The following is a 17,753-nucleotide window of genomic DNA, read 5'->3' on the forward strand; positions in this document are numbered from 1 at the left end:
TGGTCCCATCAGCACATTAAGCACAACCTACACATGTTTCTAGAAGTAGGGATTTGGATTCTTTAATGCTTTTTTTCTCTCACAGCAGCTGTAATAGAGGAGAAATTAACATTAGCTTTTGGCTGGAAATAGTCTTGGCCTCCTGGTTGTCAATCGTAGAATCATTAAGAGTGGAAAAGACCTCTAAGATCATCTAGTCCAACCACCAACCTATCCCCACCATGTCATGTCCCTCATTGCCACATCTCCAGGCTTTTGAACAGCTCCACGGACAGCGACTATATGGCTTCCCCGGGCAGCCTGTGCGAATACTTTACCATATCTTTGGAGAAGAAATATTTCCTAATTGAGAGATTCACAGAATCATTAAGGTTGGAAAAGACCTCCAAGATCATTTAGTCCAACTGTCAACCCATCATCACCATGCCCACCAAACAACAGATTTTCTCAACTGCAGCTGCAAAATGCGCTCTGGAACTTCTGTTAGCAAGGTCATTTTGTAGCCAAGTGTTTTTTAGGTGCTGTGGCTCAGTCCCACAAAACCACACCAAGCAAAGAATGCACGTCAGTGCATGCAGAGTACACCTGCATACCCGCCAACATTTTGGAAAGGATTCTGAAGCAGGAACAGATGAAAGTTCTGTCTCTGTCACTGAAACACATCTGCTCCATTCCAGCAGAGAACATTTTTTCTATACTGTCCATATGAACAGCAAAAAAACAGTAGAGTGAAGAAAATAGAAACATGCTGAGTTAGACAGAATTAGTTTTTCATTTAAGAACACTGCATGAAGATACAAATAAACAGCTTAGATCATCATCTTTACCTCCAGAAGCCGATGGCTGTCTTGTCAAGACTGTACTTTAAATCTCCTCTGACAGCTCAGAGCTGAAGCTCTGACACTAATCTCTGCAAATGGGGAAGAACGATCACAACAAATGAAAGGAGCTCTACAGAATGAACAGGGATGTAGTGGGAAGAACACACCCACGCCAAGACTGTGCTACCACAAACTCATCTGTTTGTAAGTCATTGCACAGAACTCCTACCACATTTTCTACCCGTGATGACTCTGTTAAAATCAGAACAACTCAAATGAACACTGCTCCAGCACTGCAGCACAAACTGACTGCAAACTCATGATGGTTCGATTGGACTAAATGATCTTGCTAAGGCCCTTTTCAACTGTAAGGACTCTATGACCCCACCCCACCCCCTCAGAAAAAAAAGAAAAAAAAACTTTAAAGCCCTTCAATTCAGAAAGAAAGGCTCTGCAGCACGAGAACCATGTGGTGCTTATTATGCTTCTCCTCTCTGCGACACCTAGCGCTTGGTGCTCCGGAAAGTTGAGAGCCACAAAGCATCCCTGCCATCAGCAGAGACAAGCATCTTCAGCTCCGAATGCCACAGAACTCTTTCGCAGCTGATCAGAGGACACCAGTTCTACTGAGTTTTAAGCATGAAGCCTGGTAGCAACTTTTCCAAAGGGAACATCAAAACCGAAGAGCCCAGGTAGTAAAATGCAACTGGAAGAACCCACCTGCTTGGTACCGTCAGCTCTAAAATCTAAGATGACACATAGCATAAACTGGCAACGTAATCCATGCACAATTCCTTCCTGCCTTCACCACCAGTTAAACAAGCTCGTGAAAAGAAACTTCCAGGTTTTCAGCAAGCATTCCTCTCTGATGGGACTCCAGCCCCTGATCCATCAACACTTTCTGTTTGTTTTCACAAATATCTGGGTCTCACCTCCAGCCCCCACCTGCCGCAGCACCGAGTCCCACCCGTACCACAACGGCACACGTACACGCAGCCCCCAGACCTACCCGCAGGCGTCCGCCGGCACTCTGGCCGCACCGCGCTGCTGCCTCTGGCAGACGCCGCTCTCCAGCGGCTGCGGGGCCGGCGGAGGGCGGAGCGCCGGAGGCGGAGCGGTGCAGACCTCGCCCCGGCGACTCTGGGCGGAGCGCAGCCCGGCGGTGTGGAGGGAGGGCCAAGGGGGAGCGAGGGGAGGGTGAGCGATGCTGCAGCGCCTTGTCTGCCGCGATCCTCCCGCTGTTCCCACGGCCTGAGAGGATTGGGCTTGCCCAGCATCTTCCAGGCAAGTAGCGTAAGCTGGATCGAGCTGACCATTTATGTCTGAAGCTATGTACAAGCATCAAATCCCTCATTAATGGAAGAAAAACTGTCCCAAGGAGTTAAATCAGACACGTGCCTCTGGCTGCTATTTCTGTACGCAATGGCATCATCCAGAGCTCCTTCAGCCAGGTCCGTGTTGAAGGCAGTCGCACAGCCCTGTCTACCTCTGTCCTTTCTTTAGAATCGTGGAATCATTAAGGTTGGAAAAGACATCTAAGATCTAGTCCAACCACCAATCTATCCCCACTCATACCCCTCTGACCACATCCCTCAAACACCTCCAGGAACACTGACTCCACCACCTCTCTGGGGAGCCTGCGCCAACACCTCACCACTCCGAGAATAAATTTTTCCTAATACCCAACTTCAGCCTCCTCTGGTGCAACTTAAAGCCGTTACCCCTTTTCCAGTGGTCCCACCAGCAGCCTAGTCCCTCTCAGAAGATGTTTGCAGGGTTGTTAAACGGAGCAAATAGAGTCACACTTTCACTTCTGATAAATTCATTCTCTAGAAGGAAATACTTTAAAAGTCAGTTTTTAAAATAATTGAGCTGGGAAGCTAACAGATAGTAAAGGGACCACTGTAGCAATCTCCTTTTGAGATTGGGTCTTGGTAGATATGCTTGCAGCTTCCCAGAGCATTCGAGAAATGACGCACACATCCTGAACTTCAGGATTTGCACCAACACCCATCCTGACCCTCTGCTCAACATCACCATGTGATACAACAAAATGACAGTGGAGGGTAATTTCTGCAGAAGATGACACAAGGCCAAGTCAGAGGCCCCAGCAGTCACACACACAGCTTTGTCCTTTTCCCAGTTTGACAAACGTCAGAGGATGGTGCTACATATCCTCCCTGGGCTAGAGCAGAGCCCAGTAATGGTCCCAACTCCATTTCCTGTCTGTAACAAATTTCCCAATGCAATGCACTATTTAATCTTGCTTCATTCCTGCTTGCTTTAGAAGTCTCTTCACCAGCCAGAACTTGTTAGCATATGTACAAGAAATCTCTGGAAAAAAAAGATCTAGATCTTACCCAGATAAAGGATTTCCCATTTCTCCTTTTTGCCTCATCTGTAGATGACACATTGATTTTCTCCTCCCCTCCTCTCCTGTATTTTAAGACACAACCTCTGACTTCAAGCAGAAATACTCTTCTGAGGTAGAGTATGGGCTTGCCAATGGAAAGGGCTGCCCAAGGGGAGGTGCGAGGAGCCAGTGTAGTGCCAATGAATCAGTGCTGCTGCAAAACTGGCAAAGGCTACAGCATTGGGCAAGCGAGGCAGTCTGTGTGCTGGCCTCACTGCAGCAGTGCAGGCAGTTATGAATAACTTGGCAAGAGTTCAGAGCAGGTCACAAATTGCAGGAGGTGAGAGAAACACAATTACAAGTCAACATGCCAAGCACAGGACATGCCTAATCTGGATTGCTCTAATGCTGTACTTATTTCTGCTTACTATTTTTATAAGGTAATGGTCAGAGTGGCAAGGCATTAAGGAAATCAATCTCAAACAAAAGCTAAAAAAAGACCAAACTCTAAATGGGAGCAAATTAAATTAGATCAATGCACACTAAATGCAATTGCTGTGCAATGTTCTCCTGCAACACAGACTTGATCTGTGGCAGTTGGATCTGCAGGCATCAAAGCTGGCATTTATACTGGGCTCCAACACAGACCCCTCCACTGTTGTAGAAGTACATCACAAAGTCAAATTGCAAATCCAGCCTCTTTTTTTTTTTCCTGCATGGGCTTGTGAAAAACCTGGTCCAAAAATCTCATCTTCTATCCACTGTTATTATCACTGTAAAAAAGTATTTTTTTAAGGAAATGTGACAACTATGTGAAAAGCGAATGTTTTGCTTCAAAACTACTGCCATTTTAGGAGAGAAGAAATTGTTGTATCTAATAGCCATTGGTAATCCCTGAGACAATAAATGCATGCAAAACTTCCATGCAGGCCAATGATAACCAGGCTCCTGACCCATTTCAGAAAGTGGGTTGAACCACCAGTGCTGATAACAACTGCTAAAGAAGGTGGAGTCCAACTTCCAACAGTGCTTGCATAGAATGGAAATGTGTTTTTTTCAAGATAATTTAGGTTACTTTTCTGATGACTGGCAGTTTGGCTGATAAGCCTAATATCAACTTATTCTCTGAAACTATCTAGTGTTTCTCCAAGGCATAAGAATTAAACAGCATTGAAAACGGGGAAATAATTAATAATATCTTATAGTAATTTCATGATGTCGTATGATGTGAGGAAATGAAACTTCAGAAAAATCATCATGCCTGGAAACACTGATAGTAAATACTGACGTGTTCTAACTCTATGCAATTTCTGTTGTAGACTAACTTTTACTATGTGCACGATCAGCTCAGCTAGCTGCTGGCTGCCTGCTTCAGCTCCAAGGGAACCATCAACAAATGAAGAGAAAATGGTTGATGTCCATTCTTTTTGTATTTTAATGCTTGCTGTTGTGTAAATCTCTCAATCTCTACCCTGTGGTTTGCAGCACTTCCCTGCATGAAGCAGGAAGACATCAGGTTTCATTTAAGCCATGTGTTTATTCATATTGAACTTGAACTAGGATCATATTAAAAACAGATTACCAATCATTTAATAGCTATTAACACTTGCCAAAACTAACCTGTGGTTTTAAATGAGAGGAAGGTCAAAGTAAACGAAAAGTAGCATTTAACTCGCTGCAGACAAGTCAGTGTATAATATGCATTTGACAATTTAAAAATACTCAGCAGAATCCCATCCACAACATATTCTTGATTCAGACCAATGAGAAGATTTAGAATTTGAATTCATTTATCTCAAATTCAAAAGTAAGCACCAATCTGGCAATATCAGCACATGCATTTAAATCTGTGCGCAGAACTCCCGCTGAAATTGAGACATCTGTACCAGTGGAAAGCATTTGCAGAATCTGATACCAAACCTCTCATCTTGATTTACAAAAAACTGCTTCAGGTTTAATATAAGGTGTACATCTTTGTACTGGGGGTGGGAGGCCTAAGTTCAGCTGATCACTTAAACCTTACCTTAAGCATCTGCCTCAGTAGTACGACAAAGGAAGATTCAAGCAACATCTTACCTGATAGTCCCATGCCCTCTTCTTTTTTATGATTTAATGAAAAAAAAAATATATATTTTTTTAATTCTTAACTACATACATTAACTATATTATGTATTTAATAACAACACGCTTCAGGAGCCAAGCTGGACTGGGTAGACTCTCAAGTCTATCATTAATGGATCTCCACACTGCTTGGAAAGGCTCTGCCTGGATGACAAAAGCAGGGCACAAATATATTGAATTCTGTGTTATGTTGGATGTTAATACAGTGAGAAACCCTTAGCTGCTATGAAAAAGAGTTAGCTTATTTTTAAAATATAGGAGGAGAAAATGGCTCAATCTCCTTTCAAGCGAGCATAACTTTGTCAAGACTGTTAGGGGTGCTTACCAAGTCTGAAACCATCAAAAAGAGTACAGCACAATGCAGGATGTTTAACAGGTTCCTGATATCCTTCCTATGTTGGGAAATACATACCTTAGGAGGCAGGTAAAGGTGATACCAGCTTTGTCTAGCTTACAACTGATTTATTACCTCCTAGGCAAGTTGTTGATTCACTGCTGCCACTTGCATTATTTATGGCTGCATTTGGCTGAACCCAAGTGAATAAAAGGTCCTGAGTGAATTAGATTTCCTGTTTATACGGATAAAACTTCCCCAAAGTCTTACAAATGAATCTTTTCCTCTAGCTGCAGATTTGACTGGTATTCTACTTTGTCCGAAAGATGGAGAAACTTTCTCTAAGAGCAATTATTAGATTTTTAAATTGTGGGTAATAGTTCTTCTCTAGGACCTTATCTGATGGTACACAGATGAAGTGTGAATGCAGGAGAAGCTAGAATACCAAATGCGATCTGACTCCAGCCCTTGATGGATAACTACAAATGATTCTTTGTCACTGCCACACACCTTGGTTTTAAAGCCCTAAGCCCTTCCTTTACTAGCGTTGTTCCAAAGCCTAGATGTTAGGATCTAAATTTTTGTTTAGTACTGATTTAGGGTTGCTGTTGCTGGAGGCTTTCCCTGACTCACCAGACAAGGAGACATTTCCATCCTCACCCGCTCTTGCCTCCACCCCTTTCTTCTTTCAGCTGCCATCCTCTCCATCCCACCTGACAGCCTGCAGCCATCACCCTGTGAATTGTAAGTCATTTCCTCATTGACAGCCTCCCATTTACTCTGACATCTGTCAGCCCTCCCTGACACTTGAATAAGCATCAAGACATTAACAGTCTGGCACAGGTTTAGGGTTGGAATAATAATAAACCAGCCCTTCTTCAGCATTTTTCTAACATTCATAAACCCTGCCTGCAATGGTGAGCTGGAGGAGAGCCTCATGCTGCAAATGTAGTGGGAATAAAACAGTATCAATTTTAAAGGATTATCAGAATGAGGAAGTGATCCAGCCTTGTTTACTTAAAGGACATGGTTTATTTCTCCTGTGTGTTGATTTCTCTGTTATTTAGATTCTGACTGATGCAGCTCAAAAGCCGCTCTCTTCCATTGCTTCCAACCACACCAAACATGCCAGACTCCCTTGCACAGGGAATTCGTCCTTTTTAGCCTGCAGCAGTGGTGGCTCTCAGACAGACCTCAAAGCGCCACTTCTGAGCAGCTTCTGCACCAGATGACTTCCAGGAAAGCTGGTGTGCCTCCCAGATGTTCAGTAAACATGACAGTGCCCTCTACATGTCTTTGGATAGAGTTCAGACATCTCTACCCACAATCAGCACACACAAAGGATTCAAAGGCTTCCCACAACACAACTTTTGTTTTCAAGTAGGATTAAAACACACACTTGCATTTCCCTCTGCTTGCTATTTTGTGAAGGGAACTAGAATGTTTTCTACCACCATGGGCTTAAAATTTAGCAGAAAAGACAGATGATGTCAAGAAACTAAGAAAACATTGCTAGTACTTTAAAGGTGTTACTTCAATTATAGCTCAGTGAGGAAAAAAGAAAGAAAAAAGGAAGATTACAGATGAAAGTAGCTTGATGGCCTATGTTAAAGGCATTCAGTGAGTGACTTCTGCCAAGTTCCAGGGAACACATCCGCATTTTCTTAACTGTCACCATGAGATCCAGCAGCTGCAAGGGGAATAGATTTCCTACTGTGTCAGTGTTTGTAAGAAACTGAAAATCCCTAAAAAGTTTATCTGAATTTTTTTCAAAGGTTACATTTTTTCCTCTTAGCAGTTCCCTCATTTGTAAATTTGCCTGGGCAAGACAGAAAGCAGTCATTGGCACATTTCCCCCCATCTCCACTGAACTGAAAGCTGCCTGCTGTGTCTCCAGCTGTCCCCTGAAGCTTCCAGGGGTGAGGAGAATCACAAAGCCCTGCAGAATAAAACTGTCCAGGAGCTGCCTCCCCTTCCCCCAGCACAAACAACAGCAAAAAGCAAGATGGCGAACTGGCTTTCAGCCTCCAACCCCTCTTTGCAGCATGGTCTCCGGATCCCTTACCTGATGTAAGCATAAGCCTTGTCATCCATTTAACTCCTCACTGTTTTGTTTTATTAAATAATATTCATTTGAAAACATTTTAAATGTCAATTACCCGATGAAAAATGAATTCTAACCAGTAACTCTTGCAATGGAAGGAAGAGTGCATGCCCAAAAAGCTTGTCTAAATATGGTTTAGCAGGCATATTTTTACACTCACGATAGGCTGCAGCTTGTCTGCTGTGTCAGTTCACCAGCTTTCAATGGCAGCTTGCTTCTTTTTTTACCCCCTTATAGTATACTAAAACCTACAGGCACTCTGCCAGAAACTAAGATTCAAATTCTGCAGGCTGCTATGCACACACATTAACAGGAGCTGACCCGGGAGAGACTCATTAAACATTTACACACTTCAGTCTGAGCACACGAATGTAGGTATGTAGGGCAAGAGTGAATGGAAGGGGATTTGTACTGAAGGGTGGTGTCCTCCTTCTGTTCACAACGAAGTTTAAAAATTCATTGCTGTATTGTTGTCACTGACCTAGGACAGATGTACTATTCTGTCACAGACGATATATACATTTTTAAATAGTAGTTTTTATTTCACATTTCAAACTAAGTACAATATTTTCCACAGAATAACTTAATTTCACTTCCAGATACAGAATTTAATCAGATTTTTTTTTTAGTTTTTTTTTTTTAACCATTAGTCAAGTAGTTACCTGCTATCTTTGCTCTATTTGCTTTTGAGGAATAAGCATCAACTGCTGTACTAAAAGCTTGTTCTGCACCTTCCTTTATCCATCACAGGGGAGAACTCAACTAAATTCAGATTAAGAAATAAAAACAGACTGCTTAGGATAATTGATATAAGAGAATTTTCTACTGCAAAATAACTATTCTTTGAGAAATGCCCAGATGAGCAGGTGGCATCCTATGTATACAGAAGTTTCAGCTTCTTTCAGCACACAAAAGCATGTGATGGAAGCCCAAAAGGGTTTTTGCTTTTGCTGTCAGACAATGCTGACTTCCACTATCTCCTTCAGTTTTCTTTCTCTGTCTCTATGCATGGCCAGGAAGGGGTGTACGGGCCTCATCTCACATTATTTGCTTTTACAGATCAATATTACCCTTAAATGTATTCTGCAACAAAAAGCTTTAAGAAGTATTACACCTTGAAATAAACAAGAATGGACTAGATAAAATGAACGTCAGCCTCAAAAGCAACAACAGAACTGCAGACTGCAGTGGATAATTAAGGGGGGGCGGGCGGAGGAGGACTGCAGCTCCTAAGAGGAAATCAGAGGTCATTATGTGCAGTTTTCACTAATCCATTTCATTACTGTTTAAGCTCTATACAGCTGGGCTGCAATCACACAAGAAAAAAAACCACCAAGAAACACTGTGAAATCCATCTAGAGCTGCGTGTTCACAAAAATAGAGCCAGAAATGCAAAATACACTCCCAATCCAGTTTTCAGCAGTTAGCAATGTTTACGAGCACTACTTATAATTGCAAACACCAGGCTACAGAGCAACAGGCCAAGCTATACCAGGACACAGCCTCTTGGAAAAAATAGTGATAACAAGGAGAGGAGAAGGTTATACCACCAATAGTTGATCATTCGATCATTCCATAATTTTATTATATAACCTGATTGGAGAAGGACCTTCTCTGATGTTCTAGAAGTCCATAAAGTTTGTGGTGAACACTAGAAATGTTACAGAGGAGACTTTGCTGAACTCATCTGCGCTGCATGACTTGTAGCTTTCCCTTCATGAGCCTTGAAGGTACACAGATGAAATATTGCTCATTGAATTAATGTGGGCTCACATGGGAAATAAATATGAGATAATTGCTGGTCCAACTTTTGAGACATCAGTCCTCCAAGAGTGAACTCTTGCTGATGCTCATTTCAGAGAAGCCATGTACGTAAAGAATTCAGATAGTCCCAAATCCAGAACAGGTTGTAGAGGAATTCAACTGATGTTAAAACAGGCATTACAAACTGAATCCTGAGGAATGAAAGAACATCCCCTCTTCCCCTCCTTTCAATATTTCTTCTACTTACTAGTATCACCCTAAGTGGAAGAGAAACTGCAAATGAGAAAACATTGACAATTAGAAGAGCTTTTTGTTGTAGGGACCAATAGCTTTAAATTGCAGCCTCTGCTACAACAAATCACTCATTTGAATCCGTTAGAGAAATTACTTCAGAGAGCAGACGTGGACTAAAGGCACTATTTAATATGGCTGCCAGAAAGCCCTTCATAAAAATTCATGACTGCAGCAGCTGGTTTTAGTTACCCTGAGACTTCTTGTGTGTTCTTCTATGAAAAGTAGAGAAACCATGTTTCATGTTTATCAAAAGAGCTGCACTTGATTTCACTGTGGTGCACAGGGCAAGGCTCCCATTACCAACTATTTCAGGGCTGGCTTTTCTATCAGCAATGGCTTGGGAACATCATTCCAGTCTGCTTTTCTGACCTTGTTTCCTTTCTTGTTGAAGACCTTCAACAATTCCTTTCCACATACCACCCTAAGAAGCAACACAAAGATGTGCTTCAAACAGGAGATGAAAATATCAGTGTGAAGCAGAGGGCTACTGATTCCCAAAGCACACTACTCAAAAAAGGGAAATAGATGATGAAGATAAATTCAATTGGTCCCAGACCACACATTACCCAGCCCATCTCTACAAACGCTCTTTGGAAATGAACACCAACTATTAACGCAGTCAGAAATTTATCAATGGGGGAATGAATCCTACAGCTCCCACATCCCTCCTGGGACCTAAAGATGAAGACTGTGAGTTTCTATACCACTTGATAATAGATAGCTTATTGCCTACAGGAGGTAGACAGAAGCTCCTGGTTATTTTATTTCTTCAAGCATTTATGTGCATTTTCACTTCTGGTCTGCATCCAGCAAGCAAGTTCACCACACTGCCTTGGATAACCTGATTCTCTCAACATCCCTCTTAAATTGCTTTTTTAATTCATGATTCTCATGTGCCTTTTTAATAGGAGGTATTTGTAACCCATGGAGAACAATTTACTTCTGTTTCTGCCAGCATTAAAATTCAAATAGGCAGATCTTCTCAGAAGAAGTTTGCTATAATTATGAGATTGCTTTCTCCTACCTCTAGTTTGTGGCATTGCTGTAACAATGGCTATTACTCTGAATACTGAGAAACTGGAAATTACCCATCTCTTAAAGTGCTTTCAACTGATGTAACACTAATTTAAAGAATTTACCATACTGGGACTCAGGAGACAACACTGAAAAATAATTATTTTTTTTTGAAACTATTTTACTGCCTGTTAAACCTAAGATAGCTATACTGCTGAGGGATCTAGCTTAATATTAATGATTATTATTCTACTGACATCATAGTGTTTCTTATTTTTAGAACATTAGTGGTTGTTGAGCTACTATCAGAAACAAGAGAGATCTCTTGTTATTTTCCAAAAAATATACAGAACTACATGGGATGGACTTCCTCTAGAATTATTTTCATTGAAACATGACATCTTATTCACAGGTGATTTCTAAAAATAATTTGTTTGCTGGTATTTTTCAAAGCTTGACTGAATTTGGTGTATTTATAAGCATTTCCATTCATAGTAATTATTTTTAAAATAATATAATTAAAATAATAAAATTATTAAAAATGTAATTATAAATATATAAATAAAATATATATAAATTATTAAAATATAATTAAAATAATAAAATAATGAAATATCAAGTCACATGGATATTTCTGACTTCAAAAGTAATACATTTTACAAACAGCCCAAGACCATTCCTCTTCACTCAGTGCAGTCCAGGGAAACCCAAATGTTGGACACCAATGGAAGGACTGTATGAAGGCATCAGAGTAACATCTCCCAGGGAGATGAAGCTGAATTCCCATTCTGTGATGAGGCTCTGTGACATACATACTGCATCCCTCAGTGCTGCAGCTCAATCTGCTCATATTTGAGCTGGTTGTCTTTCCCTCATGCTTTGTTGTGACATGTGGATCCAATCAGCACCCTAAGCCCTTCTGGATATCACATAGTTGCTTTGCTCAGGTTTTACCACCCCACTGCACACTTCCTTTTCATTACTGACTTCCTTTGGTTTAATAACTCCCTCCCCTCTGTCTGCATTCAGGGCACAAAGGGAAAGTTTTATGTCTGCAACCCAGACTGAGCAGTGCACGCTCTTCAAAGCTGCACATTTGGCTCCTAGGATAAGAGCTGTGGTGGGGCTCCAAGAGCTGTCCTTAATGCTTTCAGTACCATAGGCATCAGCCGCAGGCAAGAATTCTTCTGCTAATGCTACTTTGTTCTGCAGTGCCAAAGGGTTGATCTGGACATGCAGGAAAAATAACACGATGTGGAGATGGATTTGCTTCTGTAGAAATAATGCCTCAGAGCTGTCCTGCTCTGTCTCATCCTTGCTTGGTGCAGGACGTGAAAACTGCTTTGCTAACGGCAGTGCACATTAACTGTACCTCTGAGCAGCTCAGTTTTTCTTCAGTCTCTAATGACCAGTTGTCCCCAGAATCACCCGGGTAAGTCCTATGTCAGCTGCCCTCACCACAGTAACTGATGCTGCTATTCATGGTACAAAGAGGAACCAATGAAATAACAGATGGGTTATGAAATAGATATGGTCCATTGAAAGACAGAAAAAATTTGCTAGACAGCACAGAAGCAGCTTTCAAAATTCTCCCTGACAAAGCACATTGCTGCCCAACATCCGCATTTTCCTCCACATGTTTAAAGATCCACCTGCCAAAATACGAGTTGGATACAGATCGACAGATGTAAGCTTAAGGTACACTCAGAAGTCTTAACCCTATCTTTGCATCAAGAACTATAAACTCATTGAGGTTGGAAAAGACCAAACTAGCCGAACCACAACCCATCGCTACCATGCCCACTATGTTTCTCTGTGCCACATCTCCACAGTTCTTGAACACCTCCAGAGATGGTGACTCCACACCTCCCAGGGCACCCTGTTCCAATGCATCGTGACTCTCCCAGAGAAGAAATTCAGAAATCTTGCAAGGTATCGATTCAAAATAGGAAATGCCAACCCAAAGAGTGAAACTTATATCTACAGATCAACTGATCCTGTCAGATCCACCTGACTCACAGGTATGTGAATCCAAACCGAAGTTACCTAGCCTGGATAGCATATTCTTCTAGCTCTCACTCTTGCTACACTTAGTGGTTCCCTGGATCTTTGCATTTCATTGCATTACTACTATAATCACAGAACTTTTCTATCTACATAGTCCCTTGCTGCTCATAGTTTTCTGCCAGTGTAGGCCCATATCTCTCCAGGCATAAGCAGGTTTACCAGAGTTCACCCTTGGACTTTCAAGTGCAGAAGCTCTGGATGAGTCTCCTAACCTGGAAACCATTCTTCATTTTACATCATCTGTGGTATATTCTATAGAGCAATCATGTAAAAGGCAATACTGAAGGACCATTATCTCACATCAATTACAAACTGGGAGTAAAACGTCTTACTCATAAGGCATGTAAGCAACAAGAACTTCCCAAGGAAAGAGCCACCACATGCCTGTGTTCATGTTACTTGCACTCATGTTACCTGCATAAAGTCTCAACTGCCGGAATTCCAGTAAGCAATAGGAGACTAATAAAACTTCTAACACAGCATTCTTCAAGAGCACTTACACTGCCCCATCTTCACACAGACACAGCTGGTGAGAGTATAACTATAGGAAAGATAACACACCGTCCTTGAAGGTCCTAAATGCAACTTCCTAATTATATAAATTCAAATATCAAGTAATTTCATATAATCCATCACTTCTTCCAATCTTTGCCCCCATGTGGCTGAACTGGGAGTCAGAACAGCTGGAAGACATGTAGAGGAGGGTGTCAGTGAATTTACTCTTACTACTTTATACTGTAAATAGGTATGGAAACAAAAAACGATTGCATGCCAAACTGCTCGCAGTTCTGACACTGAAAACTAACAAAAATACAACAATTTGAGGAAGTCCCCAGAGAAGATTAGCACATGAAAAAGCAGATGTTCTTCTTTACTTCTCTTTGAATTTGGTTTATGTTACAAGTCACTTTCCTCCATAACCATTAGGCTCGAAGCTGATAACAAGGAAATCTCAGAGCTGCTCACATTTTTAGAACTCTGGAAATGGTTTATTCACAGTTCTGACGCTTTTAAACACCAAGAGAAGTTACCCTACTGATTTAATGATAGTTTTCTCCTTTAGAGCACTAGCCCACTTAGAATCCCTCTCAGGACTATCAGAATACTCACTACTAATTTTTGTTATAACATTTTTTTCTATAATCTTGTCCAAGCATGTACGTTGGCAGGCACCTCTGCACTGATTGAAATGAGGAAGTGCATCTCAACAGTACCCACACTTCCACACATATTTGCCTGAGCTTTTATCGTGAGTCACCATACAAACTACTTATTTTGCATTTCAAAGAAAAACTAAGTGCTTACTACAAGGTTCAAATCTGTTTAGAATTTGATATAATCCAAAACTGAACAGTTATCAATAAAGAAATACTACCAAGCAATCTTCTGATTTAGAAAATCAAACAGTTTCTCAGGGAAAATGAGACTTCTTTTTTTAAAAATTTTTAGGGAGCTTCTTCTATGGGCACTATTAGATGATTAATCACATCTTTTTAAAGCTGGTAATAAGAACTGTTGTGGACAAAATTAAGTCTGCTAACGGACTACACAATCATTTGTGGAATTGGCAGAAACCAGCAGGAAGAAAGCTCTCAGCACAAAGGCAACAACTGAGTCCATTTTCCTTCTCAACAAATTCCCAAAATACAGCAGGAATTACTTCTGTTTAAACTGATCCAAAGCAACACTATTTCTGAAAGAAACCAGGAGAGCAAAGGAAAATGTTTATCAGAATTCAAGTATCTATTGGGAAAAAAAACACCCACCATTTTATCTTCTGGCCAAATGATAAGAAAAGCAGTACTGCGGCTGGAGGATGAGATAGATCAATGAAATAAATTTCTTGTAATGAACTTTTCTGATGAAGGAAAGTTATACGGCAGTGTATGCTTCCTAACAAATTTTAAGTAGTTATTCCATATCTGCTTTTCTCTGCAAAGAGAATTTGGCAAAACACTTTGATTTTGAGCTTTATTTATACCATCTCTATGAACTTGGCTAGGGCACCTGAGATTCTCTAAGACAAAGACTGGGCTTGCAGAACCCTGTTACTGATGGTTAATAAAAGGAACCAGAGGAAGTTATCTGGTATTTCAGGAAGAAATACAACTCATAAGGTTTCTCTTAGCTGTGAACTACACATACTTAACCAGCATTCAGATAGGAACTACACAGAACCATGCTCAACCAATTTGACAACTACTAAATACACCTGCAATTAAAGTTTAGTTACAAACTGCAATTTGCTTTTGCATCACAGATAACAGTTTCACAACTTCACCAGTTTCTGGTTAATACCTGTAAGAAAAGCTTACCCTATAGAAATATGAAATGCTCAAAAAGTTGTGAGGGTTTTTCCAAGGCTGGCAATGTTTAGCACCATCTATTTCAAAACACAGTAGAAATACTCATTCTTGCAGGAGAACTGTCAAGAAGAGCTGTCATTTTGAGGTCTAAAATAGTTGAAAAATGACAACTCCCCTGCAGCTCATGTTCTATCTAAATTTAGCTCAGCAGCAAGAAGTTTCTAAGATGGATGTCAGGCTGCACCAACGTCTGTTATACCACAAGCAGCACTGTCTTGCAGCAAAGAAAACCCATCACTTCAGATGCACTGCTACAGCTACTGAACCAAATGCTGACTCATTCTGAAATCTACTACAGCAACTTTCTAAATATACAATAGATTTACAACAGCTACTTCCAGCACTTGGTCTCTTAGCTAAGTGAAGGCAAATTGTTTTTCAGCTGTTGAGCCAAATCTTCAGGTACGTGGAAGTCAATGAAATGATGCTGGTTACTATAGCATAGACGAGAATTACTAAACTGCAAGTTGCTCAGCAAGTTTATTCAAAAATCAAACCATGACTTCTTGCACCCTTCGCCCCACATCTCAGCTTCCCCAGCAACCTCTCACAGCCTTCTCCCTGGCCACAATCACACATTTGGCTCTCAGCTTCTCCAGATGATGCTTTAAGAAGAGAATTCTCTTAGTAAGTTTCCCAATTATTTCCGCAAAGCAACTATGCATGTCTTCTGAGAAATCAGCAAGGAATTGGGAGAAATGAAAACTGAAAGGAAGAGCAGAACAACACATGATGAAACTTGTGAGACTGTGTCTGTGAAACAACAATGCCAGTTCTTGAGAGAGAGAACTAAAACCAGCTGAAGTGTTCCTCACTACAAGAAAGCTAAGAATCAAACAATTCCACCTTTAGACAGCTTCCTAGGATGTGGAAACCAGAGCCCAGTGAGAAAACCACCTCTTTTTTCCTGATTAGTCTAGTCACATTTGTGTTTTGGAAGCCTTGCAGCTAATACTTTGAGGTGTTATCATATCTTTGCAGTGCTCTCAGGAAGAGAAGTGCTCCATGCACCAGCCCATTGCTCTGCTCTGGTGTCAGAACAAACACATAGTATGAAGTTACTACTGATTACAACACCAGAATCAACACACAGCATAAAAAGGAACCAGACAAGGCTCTTACTGAGAATTTTCTTGCCCGGCCTCAGGTGGGCGAAGCTCATACAAAGGTTAACTCACATCACATGATAGAGGACTTATGTGACACCACCACCAGAACATGGACAGGAGGGTGTCAACTAACAGGAACTAACACAGAACTGCACCCACTTTAAGCCCCATGGCCTTGCTCTGAATCAACCCAGGCACTGTTAACTTGTCAGCTTTCAGTAACCATGTGTGGGTGTTGGGGAAAAACTATCACACACTGCTTTTATCCAGAAAAAACAATGTATAAACATTCTGAGAGTGGGAAAATGCACATTTCTACTCCATATCCTTCTCTCCTTAATTTCATCCATAAAAGCTATCTTCCTTCTTGGCAGGCAAATTGTTTTTATGCTTTGAAGTCTATCTTTGTTTCAAAGGCAAGGATTTTCTTCAACAACATGCAAGAGATGCAAACAGACTGACAAAACAGAGGGCTCACTAGGGCTCATGCTGAAATAACCTTCCAAATGAACTTCTTACTGTTGCTTTATCCTCTGAAACAGGAAATTTGATTCTATTTCTCATACAAAGCGCTTTTGGGCCACAAAACAAATCCTGATTCCTTAGTGTAATTGAGCTAATTTTAACCACAAGCAGCTTGTAGTCACTGCAATACCTTCTGTCTACGATTATTAGAGCATTTGACAGTGATGCACTGAGTGATGAGGTGCATCATTAGTGGGAGATGTTCCACCTCATCACCATTAAATCTTCCTGACAGTCAATGTCACATTTCCTATAGCTGTTTGATCACTCACTCACACCAGGCAAATCTGTACTAATTCACTTGAGGTCAGCAGGAGTCCTTCAGCATCAAAATGCTGCAAGCAATATAAGAAGCAACCTTCTAGCTGTGCATGTGCAGAAGATCCAGTGAAAACTTGCCTCAAAAACTCAATGAAAGGAGCCAGGAACCTTGCTTCTGTGACACGGTACCTCATTAAATTCCCCCTACATGCAAGGCACTTAACTCTAGCAGCACAAGGATTTTCCTCTTAGAAGTATGACCTGCAGTATGAGGAACTGCTAAGTTTGTTCTCACCAGGAAGAAAGTGTAATTCGAGAAACTTTCCATGTCATGATTTGCTTTGAGGAAATAGCACAGTCAATAAGTCTTTACAGGCAACTCCACTACATGTGCTCTCCCAGGATGACCTGAGTGACTGTATGATTCTATGGCAGGCACACAGTGGCTCCTTGAGGAGAGGATTCAAGGCTGTTATCAACAGGTAGATGAAACATTTCTGTTCATTTGTGCCCAGGAGAACTTTCAGATGTACGCGCCAATTACCCCCTACAAGTTTTCTTCAGAAGTAATATGATAGCAGAAGCATGCATGTGACAGACGGTAAATGGAAGGCACATTG

General features: G+C 41.2%; 1 protein-coding gene across 5 annotated transcripts in view; it reads right to left on the minus strand.

The window, feature by feature from the left end:
• The window catches only part of RASGEF1B (RasGEF domain family member 1B), a 125,679-nt gene that overhangs the window by 22,281 nt on the left and 85,645 nt on the right, over positions 1-17,753 (minus strand). The window contains exon 1 of one of the 5 annotated variants that reach the window (XM_042812638.1): positions 1,831-1,897. The exons of the other annotated variants lie outside the window; for them this stretch is intronic. The gene's annotated coding sequence lies outside the window, so the exon portion shown is untranslated. Of the gene's footprint in view, positions 1-1,830; positions 1,898-17,753 lie in introns of those variants that run through there. 5 annotated transcript variants of the gene reach the window in all.

Source organism: Centrocercus urophasianus, unplaced genomic scaffold (genome assembly GCF_019232065.1).
Source record: "Centrocercus urophasianus isolate 14NV4802_14NV808 unplaced genomic scaffold, USGS_Curo_1.0 seq_13, whole genome shotgun sequence".
Classification (NCBI taxonomy): Eukaryota; Metazoa; Chordata; class Aves; order Galliformes; family Phasianidae; genus Centrocercus; species Centrocercus urophasianus.